The following is a 23,148-nucleotide window of genomic DNA, read 5'->3' on the forward strand; positions in this document are numbered from 1 at the left end:
TTAAGGCTGGAGAAATCCAAGGATTTTCCTCATCCGAAGAGGGAAAATCGTCCCCCAATGGGGCACTTGTAATCCGAGACCCGGCGGGGTCGTTGGTAGTAGGCAGGGAGGCTGGGTCCCCGGCATGGAGTGCAGAGGGTGTGGGTCTTCCCGGAGCTGCGCTGCGGGTGGCCGCGGTGCCTCTGCGTGGTGGACGACCTCGGGCGCGGGTTGTCGTGCTGGGACGAAATATTTCCTGGCGGCGTGGGCAAACGGCTGCAAAGTGGCCCATTTCTCCGCAAGTAAGACAGGCACCCCTCTGAAATCGGGCTTCACGTTCCTGGGGCGGACGTGGGGGATTTCGTGGGACGAGCAGTGGTGCCTTGGGTTGAGGCTTTTGGGTGCCTTTTTCCTTGTGCTTTTGACGGACGAGAGAAATGAAGCGTCGGCGGCTTTCCACTTCCTCGGCTAATAGGATCCAGTCTTCGAGGGTATCGGGATCGCCTCGCATGTAAGACCAGTTCAGAATGTCAGGATGCAAGGCTTCCCTGAAATGATGGATCAGGGTGGTCTCGGGCCAACCTACAATTTTACTTGCCAGTCGTTGAAATTCATCGGCAAATTCTCGAACTGTAGCAGAGCCTTGTTTTAATTGTAAGAGTTCCGTTTTGGCTCTTTCCCCCAGGAAGGGGTCCTCAAACCTCCTTCTCAGGGCAGTCATGAAGTTGTTGAGGGAACGAATAGCACGAGAGCGGGTGTCAAACTGGAGGACCATCCAGTCAGCCGCTTTACCTGTCAGAAGGGAAGCTACGTAACGCACCCGGCTGTCTTCCGTGGGGAAAAGTTGTCCTTGTTCTCGCATATAACTGTCCACTTGATGCAAGAAACAAGGCAAAGTCTCGAGAGATCCGTCATACGTAGTCCTCAATTTGAGTTGCTTCCAAGGGCCGGGCGCAGGTTGACCCGGTTGCACGGGTGGTCCGGGCGGAGGGACAACAGGAGCTCCAGGAGGCAAGGGTGGAGCAGGCACATTAGCGGGTGGTTGCACGGGTGGTCCGGGCGGAGGAGCAACAGGAGCTCCAGGAGGCAAGGGTGGAGCAGGCACATTAGCGGGTGGCTGTACGGGTACCCCCTGACCCGGTATCGGAACGGGCTGTCTCAGAGCTATCAGGGTTTGTTGTAATTGCCTGTTCTCCTGAAGCATACGTTCCATTACTTCCTGGAGTTGATCAACACGGTCGGAGAGCTCCCGATTCTGGGCTCTTAAGAGATGAGCCTCCTCACTTGGGCCACCAGTAAGATGAGGCTTACTGGTCCGGAAGCTTGTGGCCCATTGAGAGCTATCCCCATATAAATCCTCGTCTTCAGACTCTTCTGAGTCTCGACGTCGGTCAGCCAAACGGCGTGCGCGTTGGGTCGCGCGCGACGGGACAAACGCCGGGGAAAAGGACAGACCTGATAGCCCTAGTACATTGCCCTTAGGGCGCGTGTCCACGTTCGCCTGATTCCTAATCCTTGCTGCAGCCGCCCTGGCTGCTTCCGCAGCCTCTCTCTCTCTTGCGACCTTAGCCGCTTCGGCGGCTTGCTGATCCGCAAGAACTTTGGCGTTCTCAAGTCTCAGGGCAGTCTCTGCCGTAATGCGCGGCAAAAGTTCTGTCTCCAGGAGTGAGAGTATGGGGTCGGGTTCCCCGCCCAGCAGAGGTTGTACTCGAACCGCCAGTGCGGGTGCCTCGGCTCCGAAGGTCGAGGTCAAAACTTGAGCCAAGGTGGCTACCGGGGTGTCCTTTGTACATTCCACAAGGAGAAGAGCGGTGCTAATAGCGACTCGCTTGGCCTCAGCCTGACAGCTGGCTGCATCCGGGATCAGGGAAAAACCCTCCGGTGGGGCTCCCGCCATGGTAGAAAGAGTTTCTCGAGAAATAAGATTATCCAAAAGTCCAGTTAATATTTGTAAATCCTCAGTCGCCAATCGGGCATCGTTCAGTAATTGATCCAAGTCCTGAAGATCTAGACGAGCGGCATACCTCTCGGGTCGTCCGGAAAAGTTCAGCGATTAAGTCTTGTAACAGAGTAGGATCCTCAGAGAAGGGCTCCAGGGTGTAGATCACCTGGAGAGCTGCACAGCTCCCATCCAAGTGGCAGGCGAACCCCCCTGGGCTCCAGCCTGGCTAGTAGAATGGTGAAGAGAAGGTGTTAGCTGTCATAATGTCAGCCCTTGGCCCACAGAACCAGAAATCACCACAAAGTCATATAGAGTCCAAACAGATGGCTTTTACTGGTCAATTAGGCATACAGTGCAAACGAATAAAATGACAGCTATGAGAGGCTCACTAGCTGGGAGATATTATAAGGCAGGAAAGGCGGGAGATTACACGTACAGGCTGAATACAGTTTCTCAGGAGCTGGGTTCCCAGGCCTAGGTATGCGACCTTGGGGGGCAGACAATACAACGCAGAGACAGAGGCAATAACGAAACCGAGATAGCAGCCTGACACCTGGGGTGATCCGAGGCATTTATTCGTTTTGTAAAATACATATCCTACTTTGCTACCAGGAAGCAACATAGAGCCAGCATGGTGTAGTGGTTAAGAGTGGTGGTTTGGAGCGGTGGACTTTGATCTGGAGAACTGGGTTTGATTCCCCACTCCTCCACATGAGCAGCAGACTCAAATCTGGTGAATCAGGTTGGTTTCCCCACTCCTCCACATGAAGCCAGCTGGGTGACCTTGGGCTAATCACAGCTCTCTTAGAGCTCTCTCATCCCCACCTACCTCACAGGGTGTCTGTTGTGGGGAGGGGAAGGGAAGGTGATTGTAAGCCGGTTTGATTCTTCCTTAGGTGGTAGAGAAAGTCAGCATATAAAAACCAACTCTTCTTCTTCTTTTGTGCATGGGTAGTATGTCCTTGGTTCGTCCCTCTCTTGTCTCACACTTTTCTATCCCGAGATCTGAAAACCCTATGCACAGGTGTGGTTTGTTGTGAAGAAAGTCCTGGGACCCTCTGGAGCATAATCACCAGCAGAAATCCGGAAGCATCTGAGTCCCCACCCCTTGAAATGCAGCTCTACTCAGAAAAGAAAAAAGAGGAAGGGAGATTCTCTGCTGGCCCAACGGAGAACCGAGACAAATGCAGGAGAATCGTAAGACAAAGTAACCATGCATAAAAGGCCATAGAAAGTCCTGTACAAGGGAGTGGGGATTAAAAACAGACACAAATTCGTATTTAAGAAACACCACCCATCCAGAGGTGGTTCTCCAACTAAGACAGTACAACGAAAGCAGCAGCATAACAACAAGCCATTAACAGGATTCAATAAACAGGAAAGTGGCTAAAATAGTCATAAAAACCAGTTGTAAAACAGCAGCCAATAAAACTACCAGTTAATCAGAATGGATAAAGGCATTAAAAAAAGGACAACCGAACAGGCCAGGAAATAAAACCATCAGATGCCCGCAGGAACAGAAAAGTCTCTGGGAGAGTAAAAAAATCAGGTGAGAAGATGAGCTTCTGGGGGCAAGGAATCTCATCTCAGGAGGACCACTGCCCCCAAAATTTGCATCCCTGTTTGGTCACCCAGCTCGCTACGAGAATTTGGGATTGTCATTCCCTCTCAGCACGACATGTGACACACAGTGGCACAATGCACATCTGTGAATACCATGCTCATCTCATTGAAGGAAGGATCATGGGAGACAGCTGAGATTATTAGTAAATAAATAAATAAATTTTATTCGTGGCAGGTATGCCAGATAAAACAGGTAAAACAGAAACTGACCCTACAGAGTAGACGTTTACAACCAAGGCCAACAAAATTAGGAATCACCCAACTTGACATTTCCCCAGATTAAGGAAGTACATTAAGGCGACGTAGCTTCATTGCTACTGCGCAGTATTTTGCGACCTGGGTGGGGATTGGTGAGCTGTCTCCCAGCAGAAACCTTTGGGCCCATTCACCCTCATCACCAGAGCCCATTTCCCTAATCAAAGGGTCAATAATATTGAAACGGGCTGACTTGTAGAGGGGACATCTAAAAAAATTCGTGCTCAATGTTTTCCAGCTCTCCTGTGTTACACGGGCAAAGTCTCTCCACCCTCCCTTCTAATATGGCAGATGGTAGGGCTGCACATTTGGCCAGTGTATAGGCCCTCCTATGTGTGTTCCTTTCCAGGGAGTATAAGTATGCAGCTGGTGCTAGAATATACCTAGAATGTCGAGGTGCTATAAATGCAGAGGGTCTCAAGAGATCCATGGGATTATAATTATTTATTAGTATTAGCATTTGAACATGAGCCACAGGCTGTGTATAACAACAGTGTGGCATGTCCCTCCTTGGAATGGATGCGGTACTTTCCCGTGGGCAGCAAGGAGCAGGGAAGCCAACACACCCTCCCTCTGACTCATGCTCATGGGCTGCATTCATATGATGATGTTCAACAAAAAAAGTTCTCAAAGAGATTTACAGAGCCCGAGTGAAAAACAATATCAAAGCAAAATAACCTTCCATTAAACAGACCGGCTTGTTGATCGATCGATTCAAAAGTAGGCAAAAGCAGCAGCCAAAGAAATTGGTTTTATGTTGGTTGCTACTTTAAAATCACAGCTTCGGCCAAGGAACAATTACCAAAGTGATGAGTAATACATAGTACTGCCTTTAGTTACTAGTGAGGAGCATTGTTTGGATATCACTTTTGCAGAAGTGGATGGTGGTTAGCAGACGACAGGTCTTGGACAAAGAAGCCACTGGACTCTGAACTGGAGAACCGGGTTGGATTGCCTGCTCCTCCACGTGAGCAGAGGACGCTAATCTGGTGAACCGGGTTGGTTTCCCCACTCCTACACATGAAGCCAGCTGGGTGGCCTTGGGCTAGTCACAGCTCTCTTAGAGCTCTCTCAGCCCCACCGACCTCACAGGGTGTTGTGGGGAGGGGAAGGGATTGTAAGATGGTTTGATTCTCCCTTAAGCGGTAGAGAAAGTCAGCATATAAAAACCAACTCTTCTTCTTCTTCACTGATGAGTCACCGATGTTCATCCCACATTCAATCCCCAGCATCTCCAGTTACGAGATCTTGAGCAGTGAGGATGGGCATACCTTATCCTTGCACCACTTGTGTCAGTCAGCTCTGGATGATACTGATTATTAATTTGTTCTAAATTAAAATATTTCTACCCTGCCTTTTCCTCCAACACAAAGAATTTTTTTTTAAAGCACTGAATGCAAATCCAAAACAAATGAAAAGCAGAGAAACCCCCCAAAAAAGACAGCTCAAAGCCCCGGCACAATAAGGAGCGGATAAAAATAATCCGGCAAAAAAACAAGAGGGAACCGGCACAGTGGGGGGATCAATGTTAATTCACGTCGGAGACCCCTCTGAGATAAAAACAATTGAGCTGTTCTGTGTTAAATCTTGCCAAACGCTCGAGAAAAACAGGACGGATTTAACTTGGCATCTGAAAGCTGCGGCGGCAAGTGCCAGGCAAATATGTTTGAGCAAACAATTCCTGGAGATGATTGGAGGGTGAATGACTGAAGCCAAGCAAGCCTGGGACTGGTCAACAGCCAGATCGGAGACCTCCTTGAGTACCAGCATGGAAGGAACGAGGGAGATAAATGCATTTTTAAACACAGGCCACCACAGAAAAGTCTCTGTGCCATCTGACCTGTAGAACCAGAGGCACCCAGCACAGGGTTTAGCCTGGAAAGACTAAGAAGTTAATTCGGCTCTGGGGGGAAAGCATCAGTGTCCGATGTGCTCCTGGCCCTCTTCCCCACTGACCCAAATTGCCTGGAAACTTCTGGAAGGCTCAGGCTCCAGCCATAAGCACCCTCTTCTCATGAAGCAGTCAGCCACTAAGGGGTGGGCTGCCCCAGACCAAGAACAGCCGTCACCCCCCTAGCACATATGCTCCAGCAAGCACAGGGGCCTTGAAAGAAAGTGGCATCAGCAGTGCTATTTGAAAGGATGAACACATGGACACATGAATCAGACCCCTGGTTCATCAAAGTCAGTATTGTCTACTCAGACCGGCAGTGGCTCTTCATGGTCTCAAGGCAGGGGTCTTTCACATCACCTTCTTGCCTAGTCCCTTTAACTGGAAATGCCAGGGATTGAACCTGGGACCTTCTGCATGCCAAGCAGATGCTCTACCACTGAACCATAGCCCTCCACTGGGAGACCTTCCTGCCAATAGAGGAGGAAAAAGAGGAAGAAGAAGAGGGGGAGAGGGAGAGGGAGGAGGAGGAGAAGGAAAAGAAGAAGAGTTGGTTTTTATATGCCGACTTTCTCTACCACTTAAGGGAGACTCAAACCGGCTTACAATCACCTTCCCTTCCCCTCCCCACAACAGACACCCTGTGAGGTAGGTGGGGCTGAGAGAGCTCTAACAGAGCTGTAACTTGCCCAAGGTCACCCAGCTGGCTTTGTGTGTAGGAGTGGGGAAACAAATCCAGCTCATCAGATTAACCTCCGCCGCTCATGTGGAGGAGAGGGGAATCAAACCCGGTTCTCCAGATCAGAGTCCACCGCTCCAAACCATCGCTCTTAACCACTACACCATGCTGTGCCTGGCCCTTGCCAACAGTCTAAGGCTTGGATCTGGAGTCAGTTGGCAATTCCCACAGATTCCCCCTTTCCATCGCAGACCCCCCCACACGTCATTCCTCAGGATTCCCTACCCTCCTGGAGCAGCACTTCGTGGAGATTAATGGGCTGCCGTGGGAGGAGAGAGGCAGTAAAGTTCAGTCCCACTGATGGAAAATTTAGTCTGCATGCAACCCATTTCTCGGCTCTTGGAGACGCATTTGAGTCTTCTGAGAATTTAAATGCAAATCAAGGCACTGTTGTTTAGGCATTCAATAGATGTGGGTAAGTAGCGACCCCCCTTTGTCTCTTGTTTACTTCTTCTTGATTTCTTATCTATTATTATTTATTAGGTGTTGCTCTGAGTTTACTATTATCTGTTGTCACAGGGTTGCCAACTCGGGGCTGGGAAATTCCTGGAGATTTGAAGGCAGAGGCTGTGGAGGAAGGCATCTTAGCAAGACATAATACCAAAGAGTATATGGAAGGAAAGCAGGTTGTGGGCTGGAGGAGGAGGAGGAGGAGGAGGAGGAGGAGGAGAGTTGGTTTTTATACCCTGCTTTTCTCTACCTTTTAAGGAGTCTCAAAGCAGCTTACAATCGCCTTCCCTTCCCCATGACAGACACCTTGTGAGGTATGCGGGGCTGAGAGAGTTCGGAGAGAACTGTGACTGGCCCAAGATCACCTAGCTGGCTTCATGTGAAAGAGTGGGGAAACAAACCCGGTTCACCAGATTAGAGTATGCCGCTCTTAACCAATACACCACGCTGGCTCTCAGGGGAGTGGAGACAGATAAGGCATTGGAGGGAATGAGTTCTAAAGCAAGCTGGAGAATGCAGTGAGGAGAGATTAATACAGGTAGCAGTGGTTCCTGGAACATGAGGGTCCCAAATCATAAATGACTTTACAGGGGGGACACAGCCCCTTGAACTGAGCCCACAAAGACACAGACTGATAAGCCACAGCACTTTCTGTTAACTGAAGTTACCCAGACTCCTGCAAGGGCTGCCCCAGCATGGGTACTTCCACTCACATTCACCCCTGGTTTGTCTCAGTTCTTCTCTGGAGTTATGAATGAGTTTCCCATCCGTTAGAGACGACCTCGCTGCCAGCCCTCACAAATCCAGGACCTTCCTTTCCCTCTATTAACCCAATTCTTCCCTCTCCCCTGAGCTCAGCCCAGGTGAAATCTCCATGCATAATGCAAAGCGCGGGACAGCCAAGCTTGGTTTCTATCACAGAAAGCATGCAGCCAATTACAAAGCAATGTGTAAAGAGGCGGGGATTCAAATGCTTCCTGCTTCCTCAAAGCTCTTTCTGAGCAGAAGAAAGGCTTTTCAAAAATGAGGTTTGGATTTCTTCCCCCCCCCCCTCCTTTCAGTAGCAGCTGAGTACCCAGCTTTCTGGGGGTAAAGGGAAGATGACTGGGGAAGGCACTGGCAAACCACCCCGTAAACCAAGTCTGCCTAGTAAACATCAGGATGTGACGTCCCCCCATGGGTCACCTTTTTACCTTTCAGATTGCTCCATTTTTTTTCCTTCTTAAAATGCTTTTTTATTTGGCAATTGGGTTTGGGGGGGATTTTCTCTCACAGTAAGCACTACAAAGTAAACCAATTACAAAGCAGCATTTTAAGGGGCGGGGACTTGATTTGAGCTTGGAGACTGCTGGTGCATAGATTCCCAACAGGAAGGTGTGGGTCCAGCGAGCAACAAAGTTCAGGTAAAACTCCCATGCATAAGTGACCGTGGAGCACCTTCTAGCAATCCAACCTAGAGGCTACAGAAGCATGGATTGGCTTCTTCCCTCCCTTCCTCCCTCCCCAACCGTTGCAGAGCTACAAAACCGCTCAATAGTCTTAACAGACTGACCTGGGCTAACAACGGCAGGAAACCACGTGATGGCCATTTACACAGCATTATTAAAACACCAGATGCTTTGTTTGTCTGGCACCGTACAAAACAATAGGCGAACAGAAAGGGAAATTCCCTCCCAAATCGAAGAAACATACTAGCAAAGCCAAGCACGTAGATGGAAATTTTTGTTTATCAACAAAATTTCTAAATGTTGCTTGGTTCAAGGGGTCAGCAGGCTCTGGGGAGGTGTGCAGCAGAGAGATGGGAGACGACGCAAGTCGCAGGTGCAGACAAATATATATATATATATATATATATATATATATATATATATATATATATATATATATATATATATATATATATATATATATCCCCCTGAAGTCTTATTTCTATTAGCAATTCTAATTTTATCTGCCGAGTGATTCAATGCAAAAGAAGTCAAAGAGGCAAGGCTTGGACACTGCTTTAAATCCACTTGTTTCCATTCACTAATTCTCTAAAAACAAGCAGGCCCACCCAACTCCTTCTACCCAAAGGGAAAACAAATTGTACGCGCAGCAGATTACAGTGCTTGGGACATATTTTGAAAAGAGGTAATGTCACCAGTGGCAGAAAAAGAAGAACGCTTAAACCACTGAAAAGAATGCCTTGTAGCTCAGGATTTCACATATTCTCACTCCAGTGTACTGTCTAGCTCTGTTTGTTACTGCCTAGCTGGGTTCCATTTCACCGTTTTCTTCTTGAGTATGGCAAGTGAAGTGGTATTGTATGCAGACTTCCCAAACCTCTTTCCGCAGGGACATCCCACTGAAGATTTAACTAGTAAATTGCCTCAAAAATAGTAGAGGACGTTGCCAGAACCCACTGGGATTATCAAAACTCACAGTTCCAGGCAGAACTATTCCAAAGATAGTGCCAGCTGTTGTGTCTTATTCCATTTTTCAGCAGGGAACTTAATGACAGAAGGCTTCGTTCCAGTTCTACTGACTTCAAGCAGTTTTACCGCAACTTTGTGATGCCGCAATTCAGTCATAATTCAGTAGAGCCACGCAGTTTGGAGGGAGTTGCTGCACAAACCTCTTGAGGATGCAGGTGTGAGTTAGGCCCAAAGAAAAACTGGGAAAGGGTTTTGTTATTTGATTGCATTCGGTTTGTGCGGGATCTTCCCAACCGAACTTGGGGGGAAAAAAAAAACCAGTTCCCAGTTGAGCACAAAGGTGTTTCAGGCTGCATTCCCGTTTCCATTGTCATATTTTATAAATGCACCTCTGCAAACAACTCCCTGCATGCAGAAAGCTAGCAAAATAAGGTACGGGCTGCACAGAATCATACTGTGTAATATGCTAACTCGTTACAGCCTAAACAGATTAAGTCCGTTCTACCCTTCCAGGCCTTTTAAAATTAAACTTTATTTTTCATCACAACACTTACAAACACATATAAACATAACCACTAAGACTGTTACATTATATTGGAGCTTACTTTGAAATTATATTTCAATTGTTAACTTTTTTGACTTAAACTTCTCTATATTCTCATGTTTTCATATAATAATACATTTACTATTCTTAAACCTTTCAGGCCTTGATATTAACATTGCTATTTTAAAATGGTGTAAGCAGTACCCATGCTAATTATCTGTTTGTGTGTGTATCTTCCCACTCTGCAGTTCTGAGTGATTCAAATGTGGTATAGTGGTTAGAGTGTTGGACTGGGTAGATTTGGGGTTTCCTCTCTGCCATCAAGTTCACTGGATGACCTTGGGACAGTCACATCCTCTCAATCTATCTGACCTCACAGGGTTGTTGTGAGGATAAAACGAAGGAGGGGAGAAATGATATACATCTCCCTGAGCCCCTTGGAGGAAGAATGATAAAAGCGATAGATCAATTGATTTGCAGAGCTTTTATTTTAATCCTGTTTTTCACTTCTGTGCTTTCCCATATATAATATAAATGTTGCCAATAAAAAATATGTACCCATTGTCACAAAGGCACCACGGCAGTTAGTCTGCCTGGCAAACAAGTTCCTATAACACAGCAGCAACATCCTGTCCAAGAATCCCCCACACACAATTTCCATGAAGGGACATGACTTGCTCTCCATTCCCAACCAGTCCCACAAAGAACAGAGAGAGAAAAAGGGAGAGGAAACCACTCAGATCCATAAGTGGTTTCCAAAGCAGATCCAAAGCAACTGGTCGTAGGATCAGTAAGTTGTCCAAACAGCTATCGCATATAAAGCGACAGTGTGGGCTGTCCCCATGTAATTCACAGAACAACTCCCAAATGCAAGTCTCAGGCCTCGTTCTCGGCAGACCTGGTCTCAGAGAATACTGAGAGAACAGCAGCTTCCTAAAAGCCACTGACTGAATTGAAATTTAAACCTGGGATGACGAAGTCTGAGCAACAGGCAGGCAGGCAGAATTAACTCCAGGCAAGACCTTGGGAAGTGGGCAGGAGCCGGGGTTTCTTTGCCACAAGGATTCCTTCCTTCCCTCCTCCCTCACGGCCATTTGGAGATTTGCTTGGCTGTGTAGATTGGCAGTGCAGATTCTTAAGAACACTGCTTTGGCAGCAGCTACCACCACATCTCAAAAAGCCAGTGTGGTGTAGTGGTTAAGAGCGGTGGTTTGGAGCAGTGGAGTCTGATCTGGAGAAGCGGGTTTAATTCCCCACTCCTCCACATGGAGCCGGCTGGGTGACCTTGGGCCAGTCATGCTCTCTCAGCCTCGCCTACCTCACAGGGTGTCTGTTGTGGGGAGGGGGAGGTGATGGTAAGCCAGTTTGAGTCTCCCTTAAGTGGGAGAGAAAGTCGGCATATAAAAACCAACTCTTCTTCTTCTTCACTGTGTGGCTGAAAGTAAGCTGCAGCAGCCATTTCTGTGCCTGGCTCCCCCTCCTGCAGCAGCCATTCTGTTGTCAGAAGTCCAAACATGCCTGCGGGCTCAAAAAAGTGGCGCATCCCCTGCTCTAACCGCTATACCACGTTGGCTACAGAGAAGCTGTAGACTCACAGGCTGAGAAGGAACTGAATCCGTCCAAAGTTCAGCTCCGGACTGTTGTCCTGCCCCATCCCTAATGATACGAGAGCTAGGTTGAGCAAGGTAGGAAGCTGTATTCAAGGCCAGGCAGCTGAGTGAGCAGGGGAGCTGTCCAGCCAAGGCAGGAATTTAGACAAAGCGTCGCTGCTGAAAAGCAGAGGAGCTGTCCAGCCAGGTAGCTAATGCTAAGGAGATCCAACAAGCAATGTTTGGGGAAAACAATGCTGAGGAAAGAGTCCAGGCAGCTAGAGAAAGAGCCAGCATGGTGTAGTGCAGGGGTCTCAAAACTGCGGCTCCAGAGCCGCATGCGGCTCTTTGGCCCCCTGAGTGCGGCTCTTCAAACTTGGTTCGGAGCCCCCTGCTCTTGCGCCCGCTTGCGCCGGCAGCTGGGCTGCGGAGCCAGAGCGCTTGAGAGAGAGAGAGAGCTGGTGAGCAGGTGCTCTGTCTTTCCCCCCACACACACACCATGGAGAATGGCCGGGTCCCCCTTTCCCTTGCCCTCAATGGTTGGGAGGCTAAAGCCTCCCCTCCCCTCCAGCCGCGCGATTGCTGGGCGGGTGGCTCGGTGGTTCCTGCCCCCCCCGCCTATCAGCTGTTGGGCAGGGCGGGCTTCCTTTGGTAGACCTGGCCTCCGGCTGAGTCCCATTGGGAGGCCATGTCTACCCACTGGCTTTCTTGGCAGTAGACCTGGACTCCGAGGAGGGGGAAAAGTCCCCCTTCAGAGGCCAGATCTACCAATTGGCTTCTATGGGCCTCCGGAGGCCAGGTCTACTGCCGAGAAAGCCAATGGGTAGACCTGGCCTCCCAATGGGACTCAGCCGGAGGCCAGGTCTACCAATAGCTTTTATGGCGGTAGACCAGGCCTCCAGACGAGGACTCCGGTCGGGGAGGGGGAAATGGACTTACAATTTAATTTTTATCAATAAATAAGATCACTATTAAGTATGATATCAAGTTTTATTCAGTGTACCTATAGTTTAATTAAGACTTTAATTAAAGTTTATTAAGTTAATAAACAGTGTACCTACCTATACAGTTTAAGTTTAAGAAATTTGGCTCTCAAAAGAAATCTCAATCGTTGTACTGTTGATATTTGGCTCTTCTGACTAATTAGTTTGCCGACCCCTGGTGTAGTGGTTAAGAGCGGTGGTTTGTAATAGCTAATGTTTGGAAGCAAGTGAATAAACCTTCAGTTCGTGACTGGAGAGGGAAATTGTGGATGTATATGAGGATGGCCAAATTAACAGAATTCCTACATGGAAATGATATGGAAGAATTTAAAAAAATGTGGGCAAAGGCCATCACATATTGGGATAAACTGGCAAAAAATGGATTTTACTATTTTAGTTAGTGAGTTATAGAAACAAGTTTACTTACTTTTTTATTATTACTATTAATAATTTTTAGAACTGTTTAGACACTTCTGCGGAAGTCAGGTGATGGGTCACTTTTTAAGGTGGGTGGAGGGTCAAAAGGGTATTGTTGCTTTGTTGAATTTTATAACTCTGTATAATTATAATTGATACTCTTTTGTATTTTCATTTTTTGTTATTATTGTATTTGTTTATTTTGTTTTACATTATAAATATAAAAAACTTTTTAAAAAAGAGCGGTGGTTTGGAGCGCTGGACTCTGATCTGGAGAACCGGTTTTGATTCCCCACTCCTCCACAGGAGCAGCAGAGGCTAATCTGGTGAATCGGTTTGGTTTCTACACTCCTACACACAAAGCCAGCTGGGTGACCTTGGGCAAGTCACAGCTCTGTTAGAGCTCTCTCAGCCCCACCTACCTCACAGGGTGTCTGCTGTGGGGAGGGGGAGGGCAGGTGATTGCAAGCTGGTTTGAATCTCCCTTAAGTGGTAGAAGAAGTTGGCATATAAAAAACCAACTCTTCTTCTCCTGTCTTTATAGTTAGTCCTGCAGCTCCATCTTTTCCTAGCACATTATTTATTTTGAATATTTATAGGCCACTTTTATCCTGGAACACAGGATTCAAAGCGGCTAAGAAGTTTTAAATTCATCAGTGATCTAACACAAGACAATCACTCAAAATCCAAATCCAAAAACATTTCTCACTCTCACACCTATTATTACAAAACTCAAAGAGCCACTCAGCCCTGACATCACTCAGACCTCGAAAACTGGTTTCAGCAATTGCAAAAACTCTCCAGAGCAGCAACGGATCTTGGAAGAAACTACTACCTCTACTGAGACAAACTCTGACCTGGATGGCCCAGGTTAGCCTGATCTCATCAGATCTCGGAAGCTAAACGGGGTCAGCCTGACGGCTTCTGTAGTTTCAGTTGGTTGGCACCCCAGGCTCAAGTGAGGACAGCAGAGTCAGCACAGTTTGAATAAGTGCTATTTACATTTATTTACAGGTGCAATAAATACATACAAGCAAGTTCTGGCATACTCCGACAAAGTGCTCCGCCAGACACTCTATTTGTAGCAGAGTGAATACATACATTCTTTGTACAGTTATATACAATTCTGCCTAGTCGATTAACCAATCAACGGGCAGCTGCTGAGTCATCATTCTCAATCTGTTCAGGCCTGTTCTGACTACATCTTTTTACAGTCATGTGACTACAGCCGTCAATAAATTGTCAAGTAGATTATTTCCATCTGCTCACTGTCTGCAGTCTTTCGGTATATACTGTCACAGCCCTGGTTGGTTCTTGGATAGGAGAGTGCCAAGGAAGTCCAGGTTTGCTGCACAGAGGCAGGCAATGGCAAACCACCTCTGAACGTCTCTTGCCTTGAAAACCCTACAAGGTCTCACCATAAGTCAGCTGCAACTTGATGGAGGGGGCGGTTGGTGACCACAAACCTGGGCATATGCCCAAATGCATCCAGATTATTGGAGGCCTGAAAATTCTCCCCTTCTCTCAACTTCTGCAAAGCATTTCACACTCACAGCACCAATCCTGCCAAGGTCACAGACATCCTTCTATCTCCCGGCTATCCCTCCTTTGGCTTTTTTCTCCCTCTCAAGAGAGACGCTTCAGGTTTTAATTTCCTTGGGGGGCAGGGAACTCTCCCTATCTCTGTCTTTGCTGCTTATGTAGAAGGCACTCAACGGACAATTCAAATGCATCTCCACTTACGCCAACCCCTCCACACAGCCAAGAGGTAACATCCGGAAGAGCCAGATCCAGCCATCAAACACAACATGGAGAGACACAAAGATTGTGAGGACAAGGTGCCAATTGCGTATGCAACATTTCTTGAGAAGAGGCAGGCCTAATCCTGCCTGTCAGCTCTCCTGCTAACCTCCCCCAAAGTCTACTCGGATGCAGCATTCTCTGGTATGCGTGCCAACACGACTGTGTGTGTGTTAAGTGCCGTCAAGTCGCTTCCGACTCATGGCGACCCTATGAATCAATGTCCTCCAAAACGTCCTATCTTTAACAGCCTTGCTCAGGTCTTGCAAACTGAGGGCTGTGACTTCCTTTATAGAGTCGATCCATCTTTATAGAGTTGAGAGCCAGGGTGGTGTTGTGGTTAAGAGCGGTGGTTTGATGTACTCTGATCTGGAGAACCGGGTTCAATTCCCCACTCCTCCACATGTGTGGTGGAGGCTAATCTGGTGAACTGGATTTGTATCACCCTCCTACACACAAAGCCTACTTGTTGACCTTGGGCTAGTCACACTCTCTCAGCCCCACCTACCTCACAAGGTGTCTGTTGTGGAGAGGGGGAAAGAAGGTGATTATAAGCCAGTTTGATTCTTACTTAAGTGGAAGAGAATGTCGGCATATAAAACCAACTTTTCTTCTTCTTCATCTCTTGTTGGGTCTTCCTCTTTTCCTGTTGCCTTCAACTTTTCCTAGCTTTACTGTCTTCTCATAATGTGACCAAAGTACGACAGCATCAGTTTGGTCATTTTAGCTTCTAGGGTCAGTTCAGGCTTGATTTAATCTAGAACCCACTGATTTGGGGTTTTTTGGCAGTCCACGGTATCTGTAACCCTCTCCTCCAACACGACTACCCAACCACAAAGGCAAGTTCCATGAGCACCCCAATTCTAGGGACACTTCCCTTAGCCACCTAGAAGCACACTCTTAGTAGGCTGGGTAAAAACTATCAAGAAAATTAGATAAATAATAATCTTGTGGGGAGAGATGCTGCCATTTGAAAGAGCTGCAGGGCGGTCTCTCCTGCATTCTCAGGGATGTGCATGAAAGCTTCCTGATCTCCAGTGGCTACCCAGAACATGGAGGGAGAAGTAAAGGGAATGAAATAAAGCAATGAGAGACATTAAAAATGAAAACGAGAAGCTCACATCCCCCTTAAATATCAATCATTGAAGGCACTCAGAAACCAGCGGCGGAGGATTTCAACTTCCCTTGACACCTCACTGCAGACTTAAAAGTTGCCACCCTTCAGCAAAAGAGAAAAAAATAACACACACGCACACTTTCAAAGGGAAACTGCAGCCTGAAGCTACTCAGCTAGAATTCATACTATCGGACTTGGTCTCAATGAGGACTGGAAGCAGCTTGCTCATTGCAGAAAAGGCACTGTCCCTTTTTAGAGGTTTGCGTCCACCAGGGGTCCCCAGCATGGTGCTCATGGGTGCCACGATGCCCGCCGACACCTTTTCCGGTGCCCGCCAAGTGTTTTCAGGAAGTGGGTGGGGCCAGGTAGGGCTTTTGTCCAAAAAGTCTTCTGATTGACTATTAGACGTTTTATTGGCCGGTCAGATTTTTAAAAAAACGTTGCTTTGGCAGCAGCTGCCACCGCAGCACAAGGATCCACACTGGGTTACAGAAGTTAAGCTGTGGCAATCATTTTGTGGCTGGCTCCACCTCCTGCAGCTGCCATTTTCGGCAGCCATTTTATTGCTGCTCCCACCGTGCCATGTCCAAATTCCAAATGTGCCCGCAGGCTTGAAATGGTTGGGCGTACACCAAAGGTCCACGATCTTGCTGAACCTGGAAGCTCTCTGGGAATGTTTGCTGATAGCGGGTGCCACAAAAACCACAGCTGACACAAGGCTTGGCTCCCATCACAAAATGCTGGCAGGTTCCCCAAAATATTTACAGGTTCCAAGCCAAGAGCCCTCCTATGATGGCAGCGAGGGTATCCGGATGAGTGCTCCCTGCAGATAGAACAGCAACGCCTCCTGGGTTCTTCCAAAGCACCCCCTGCTCCAGTGAAAAGGAGGAAAGCCAGGACTGGCTCTCTGCTTTGATGGAGCAGCCAGGGGGCACCAGAAAACAAACTCTTATGAACATATGAAGCTGCCTTCTACTGAATCAGACCCTTGGTCCATCCAAGTCAGTATTGTCTACTCAGACCAGCAGCGGCTCTCTCCAGGGTCTCAGGCAGAGGTCTTCCACATCACCTACTTGCCTAGTCCTTTTAACTGGAGATACCGGGGACTGAACCTGGGAGCTTCTGCATGCCAAGCAGAGGCTCTACCACTGAGCCACGGCCCCTCTCCAGGCATTTTGACAGGCACCACAGTACCCATGACCACCTCATGGGGGATCACCGGTGCACATTGTTCATCTGGCTCTGCCAATTCATCACCAATGCATTAAGCAAATTCTCACCACCCCCCACTCCATTTGGGAACCCCCGGTCTATAGCCATCATGGCTAAGAGTCACAGATCAGGCTTGCTACATGTTGATGATAGGTCCCTCTTCTATGAATATATGTAGTCCCATTTAAAGCCAGCTAACCTCCACGCTGTCGCTACCGGGTTTTCACCCCTCCTTCCCCATCTTGTCCTCACAACAATCCTGTGAGGTAGGTTAACCTGACAGTTACTGGCCCAAGGTAACCCTTCATGGCAGAATGGGGACCTGAACACAGGGTTCATAATCTGATATTCTGACCCCACACCATGGTGTTCAATATATGCGAAGCCTTTGGGTGGTGGGGGGAGGATTTTAACCCACTTAGGTTAACTACAAACCTTGGACTAGCTCCATAAGCCGGAAGCCACTAAAGAATTCAGATTTCTAAAGCCACCCCCCCCCAAAAAAAGGATGCTCACCTCTAATTCTCATCTGCTTCCACACAATCTAGACTGATCAGCTGAAGAGCCCCCCATCTCATGGCACTCAGGGGGGGTCGGATCCGTGCTGGCAGCTCGTGCTTCTAAAGGTGGCGCTTCTGTCTCCCAACCTCTGAACTGATCTCATTTACAATTAACTCACTGGCTATTTTCCGCCAGCGCATATGTTATTTCCAGCCTTAAATCTATTCAAAGCGTATGAGTAAATGAAAGGGCTTCTCCTATCAAACCTGCCTAGCAATCAGAAAAGCTATTTTCACAAAAGGCTCCGAAAGACCCTTCAAGTCTCGGGGGAAAGCGATTACAGGATTTCTCACCCCGAGAAACCCGAGACAATCCACAAGCGGCCTGCCCAGAAGCAACAAGGCGGCATCGCCCGCTTTCTCAATATAATCAAGTCCAAATGAGAAAGAGAGGGGACAATTTGGTCAGGGGACATGGCGAGGGGGGCAGGCAGGGGCAAGCCTGAAGCAAAAACAGTCTCCTTCACGGGAAGGGGGGGGGGAAAGGAAGCCGACAAATCAATAGTTTAAATGACTTTACTATTGAGCGCATATGTTCGAACAGTGGTGTTTTACAAGACAATGTTAATGAGGTCGCTCATCCCTCAAGAGTCCGTAGCGGCAAGATGTCGTCTACGGCTTTGTCTCGAGGAAGCCAGGGACCTCATCAGAAAGGCATCCGGGCTGGCGTTTTAACCACAATACCACTACTGGACAGGGTTTGACCAGGATTCAAATCCCTGCCCAGCCATAAAGTTCACTGGACAAGTCAGCCTCTCACTACCTAACCTACCTTACAGGGTTGTGGTAAGGCATAAGCATCTGAATACACCACCCAGAGCCTCTTGAAGGAATTTCAGTGAGACAAATTAAAAATAGAGGAAATAAAACAAACATTTTAAACATAGAGCCAGCGTGGTGTAGTGGGGGACTCTCATCTGGAGAACCAAGTTCGATTCCCACTCCTCCACATGAGCGGCAGACTCTAATCTGGTGAACTGGGTTGGTTTCCCCACTCCTACGCATGAGGCCAGCTGAGTGACCTTGGGCTACTCACAGCTCTCTCAGCCCCACCTACCTCACAAGGTGCCTGTTCAGGGGGGTAAGGGGAGGCGCTTGCAAGCCGCTTTGAGACTCCTTTTGGTAGACAACAGCAGGGTATAAAAACCAACTCTTCTTCTTTTTCAGTTGGCTGAGGATGATAGCTCTCGAAGAATACAAGTCTTGGGCAGGGACAGAAGGAAAGGTGGGGGTTGCCATCTTAGATGGCTTTTCAAGGGAGTGAGACAAATTCATGGAAGACTGGATTATCAGTATTTATTATAGCCAGCGTGACTAAATGGAACCTCCATGTTCAATGGCAGTAATCCTCTGAATACCAACTACTGCAGGGAAGCAACAGGAAGAGATTCTGTGCCCTCCTTGTAGATCTTCTGGGGGCATCTGGCTGGCCACTCAGGATGCTGGACTAGACAGCATTTTGTTTCAGTTCTGGTTTAATGGCTGTGGACCAATTACAGTATGCAGCTCCCATCCCAGTTCTCACAGGGTCCCTTCACAAACACACACCTTGCTGTAGAACACAACTAGGAGCTGAGAAACAAAAAACATGCCAGTCAAAACCATGTCAAACAATCCCCCAGAAGGTCGGACAAGAACCAATGGGTTGAAATTAAATCAAAAGAGTTTCCATCTAGACATTAGGAAGAATTTTCTAAGTTAGAGCAGTTCTTCAGTGGAACAGGCTTCCTTGGGAGGTGGTATGCTCTCCTTCCCTGGAGAGTTTTTAAGCAGAGGCTAGATGGCCATCTGTCAGCAATGCTGATTCTATAACTGTAGGCAGATGATGAGAGAGAGGGCATCTTGACCATCTTCTGGGCATGCAGTAGGGGTCAATGGGGTGTGTGGAGGGTAGGTAGTTCTCAATTTCCTGCATCGTGCAGGGGGTTGGACTAGATGACCCTGGTGGTCCCTTCCAACTCTATGATTAAGTTTTTCATTGAGATGGTGATGGGTTCAAGGACATCCAGGGAATGTTTCACACTAAACAAAGCTGAATCTCAAGCACTACACCCTACAGAGCCGTCATGAGGGAGGGACTTGGGGACAACTACGGTCAGGTGACATGGGACAGAGAAGGTCTTGGGCCTGTAGCGGCTCTGGGCAGCCCTGGTTTTGACAAGCAGCAAAAAAGCGACAGCAAAATATAGTTTAGAATCTAATCTGGCCAAGTTGCTTAACAGGAACGCAATCCACAGTGGCGTTATTGTGCACAGCTGCTCCGAAATTGCTGTGTAGGATAATAAGTAAAAGTAATGACAAGTAGGCATTAATAACTTTATTTTCCCACTCTGAATTATAATAGCCCGAAATTATTAAAACTATGCCACTAAACACAACTGTGATTATCCTGTGGTCACAATAAGCCCCTTTATGTCTGACTCGATCCGCCCCACTGGTGCAGTGAATGGCTGGATTGTCCAAAAGGGGACAACTCCTGTTGGAAGACGCTTCCCACACCACCAGCTTTCAGACGACCCCCTGGAGACGGATTCTGGGTCTGGTTCAAAGGGTCAGCTCCAAGCAAGTTCTGGGACCGTAACAAAAAAATTGTGGCTGTCACACAGAGATCCCCGTGTCAATAATACCAAACAACATAAAACATCACACCAGATTTGGCTTGCAAGGAACAGCCGCTAATGACACAAGGAAATGAGCTGCTGCTCTTTGGTATTTTATAACCTTATTAGAAAAGTTTAGCCTGCCAAACATCAACTCCCGGGGGGCCTGCTGAGTGCTACAGCTCAAGAAGAAGAAAAAAAAGAAGGGAAAAATTATAGCAGTAGCATAAATGGAGACGTAATTTTAACTAGCCATGTATACAACTAATATAGCTTAACATCATTAATGATGGGGAAGAAACAGCACTTAATCTAATCGGCTATCGCCAGCTCGGACAAATGTTGACTACAGCATTTCTTAGAGCAACGAGTTATATTCTGTGAAGGGAAGCGAGAATTTGCTTAATGCATTTTTAAAAACTAAAAAGGTTTTCCGTGCCACCTTCCCTCCCCCTTCCCTCTCAACTGCACCCCAGGGGCAAAGGTCTTAGAGCACAAGTTATGGCGTCATGCAGATGACTTTGGGGCCCTTCACCAGTGCCAACTGACAAGGGCACGGTTTACCCCTCAGGGATGGACCCAACAACTTGATTACCAGATCTATTTGTCTCGGCAGATCTCGGCAGAACCAAATCGTCACTTGCTTGTTAAGAGGGCTCCTTTCCATATCATGCTTGTTTAAGAACTGCAGCCTAGGCTGACTCATTTGGACAGTTAAAGTAAGCGAGTAAAGCGTGGTGACCGAGCAGGCTTCATGTGGAGGAGTGGGGAATCAAACCTGGTTCTCCAGATTAGTCCACCACTCTTAACCACTAAACCACGCTGGTTCCAGAGGGCCCTACACCAGAGGGTATCAGAAGAATGAAAGGCAGCAACAGTTGATTGAAAGAACATAAACCACTGATGGGAGAAGGTGGGGGGGGGAGGCGATTTCTTTATTTAGAAAAAAATAATGCTGCCTCTCCTGGGAACTGCCTAAGGCGGCTCACAAAATAAAACACAGTAAAAACATCAAACACTAAAAGTTGTTAATTAAAACCCAGCATTAAAAACCAAGACAGGGAATAAAACATAAGTCGTTACACATATTTAAAATGAACAACAGTTTTCAGGCTACAAGCAACTATAAAAATGTTGTTATAAGATCAACCTCTTAATTAGAAGCCTGGGTAAACAGAAATATGTTGGCCTGGCGCCCAAAAGAGAACAGCGCAGGTGCCAGGAGCACCTCAAGGGAGAGGCAAGACACCTGTATGGAAACAGCAACCCTCAAGGACTCTTATGAGGCTCCCTGGCTCCAGCATTTTGAACAGAAGCTATGACTTGTAAATTTGAAGGTGGGCAACCTTTACTCCTCTGCTGTAGATCAAAGTAAAAAAATGTGGCCAAATTGATCAATGCTAGAGATAAGTGTTACACTCATTTTGATGCTCGGAGGACATGTTCTCCGCTTGACCTGGGCCTGTTATCTAAGAGTAATCTTCCTTCCTGGTTGGATTCTCTGGTTAGTCCAAAGGTACGTAGAATCTTTATGCATTCAATATTTAATTGGCCTTTTCCAATGGTTTTGCTGGGGCATCTGCTAAGTATCCCTTTTTCAGATTAGCTGTTTCCGTGCCCTCTTCAGTTAGTGGACTCCTTGGTACATATCCTTTTGCATTTTCCTTAAGTGTCCCAACTTCGGTTAAAATGGATTATACATGATTTAACAAAAGGTCCGCATTTTCTCGAGCAACTTTGAAGCAAAAGGTTCAGTTCCTCTTAGAGGACTCTGACCCTCAGCATACTTATTTTGTTGCTCGATTTTGGAGGCTGCAGAGAAGAGTCAAAGAGAGGTGTTTTTAGAGATGGGTCTTATTTATGTTTATATTGTTCAAGACCTCGGTCTAAGAATGGGGGGGGGGAGAACGCGCATGGAAACAGTCCCTTCTCTGGTCACTACCAGCCTCACCTCTGATTCTCCCTCAACTGAACTGGCTGGGAAGGTTGCGCACCCTGGAATTTACCAGCCAAAACTTTGACTGCAGGCCCCTCCATGTGTACCCATTTCCTTTCTTTTAGCGTTCCCAGAAGCTGCAGTGCAAAGTTGAGCTTGCAAAATAAACACAGAACAAGGGAAGACAAGACAGGCCGTTACTTTCTACAACAAATGTAATAAAAAGAACTCCCAAGGCCAAGACGTTCCAGCCGAGTTAGATGCAGGATTTGGTTTCCCAGCAGTTGAGTTCTCCCTTGTACGTTGGGCCATAGAGACAGCAAAGCCAAATATTACATGGGATGGACTGAATGTTAAATAGAAAAAAACACAAATTACAAAAAAAAAAAAACACAAAAAAACCAGAAGATGCACCAAGGGCAATGAAAAAAAAATTATCTATGAGAATCCATTTCTTCAATGGGACCAGTGACAATCATATACATGTGGGGGGGGGGGACTCTTGGCAATATATTCATTCTGACCACTCCTAATAACAAGATTGAAAGTTATGAGCAGCATACCAAAAAAAAGGACCCACCCACAAACAGGATAAAGGTAGGCATGCATGCTCATCCCACCGTTGCCCCTAATAAACTGGTCTTGTACCATCTTTTTAAAGGGTATAGGCTCTGTGCACGTATTCCAAAGGTTATGAGAACCAGTGTGGTGTAGTGGTTAAAAGTGTTGGACTAATATCTAGGCTAGAATCCTCACTCATGCCATGGAAGCCCGCTGGGTGACTTTAGGCCAGTCACACACACTCAGCCTAACCCACCTCACAGGGTTGTCGTGAAGATAAAATGGAGGAGAGGAGAATGATGTAAGCCGCCTTGGGGAGCAAATTAAGTAAATAAATAAACAAATGTGTGTGTTTGAGGCACAGCTTGGCACCACAATCCGCATATGCATTCACAGTACTTACTTAGAACATCAGAGCATACTCACTTAGAACATCAGCAATACAGAAAACAGAACCCCAAAGAATACTCATGCCCCCTGCTCAGCCAAATCACAGTCAGCTCAGATGAAGGGAGAATTAAGAGTCTCCTCTG

Source organism: Euleptes europaea, chromosome 13 (genome assembly GCF_029931775.1).
Source record: "Euleptes europaea isolate rEulEur1 chromosome 13, rEulEur1.hap1, whole genome shotgun sequence".
In the NCBI taxonomy this organism is placed as follows: domain Eukaryota; kingdom Metazoa; phylum Chordata; class Lepidosauria; order Squamata; family Sphaerodactylidae; genus Euleptes; species Euleptes europaea.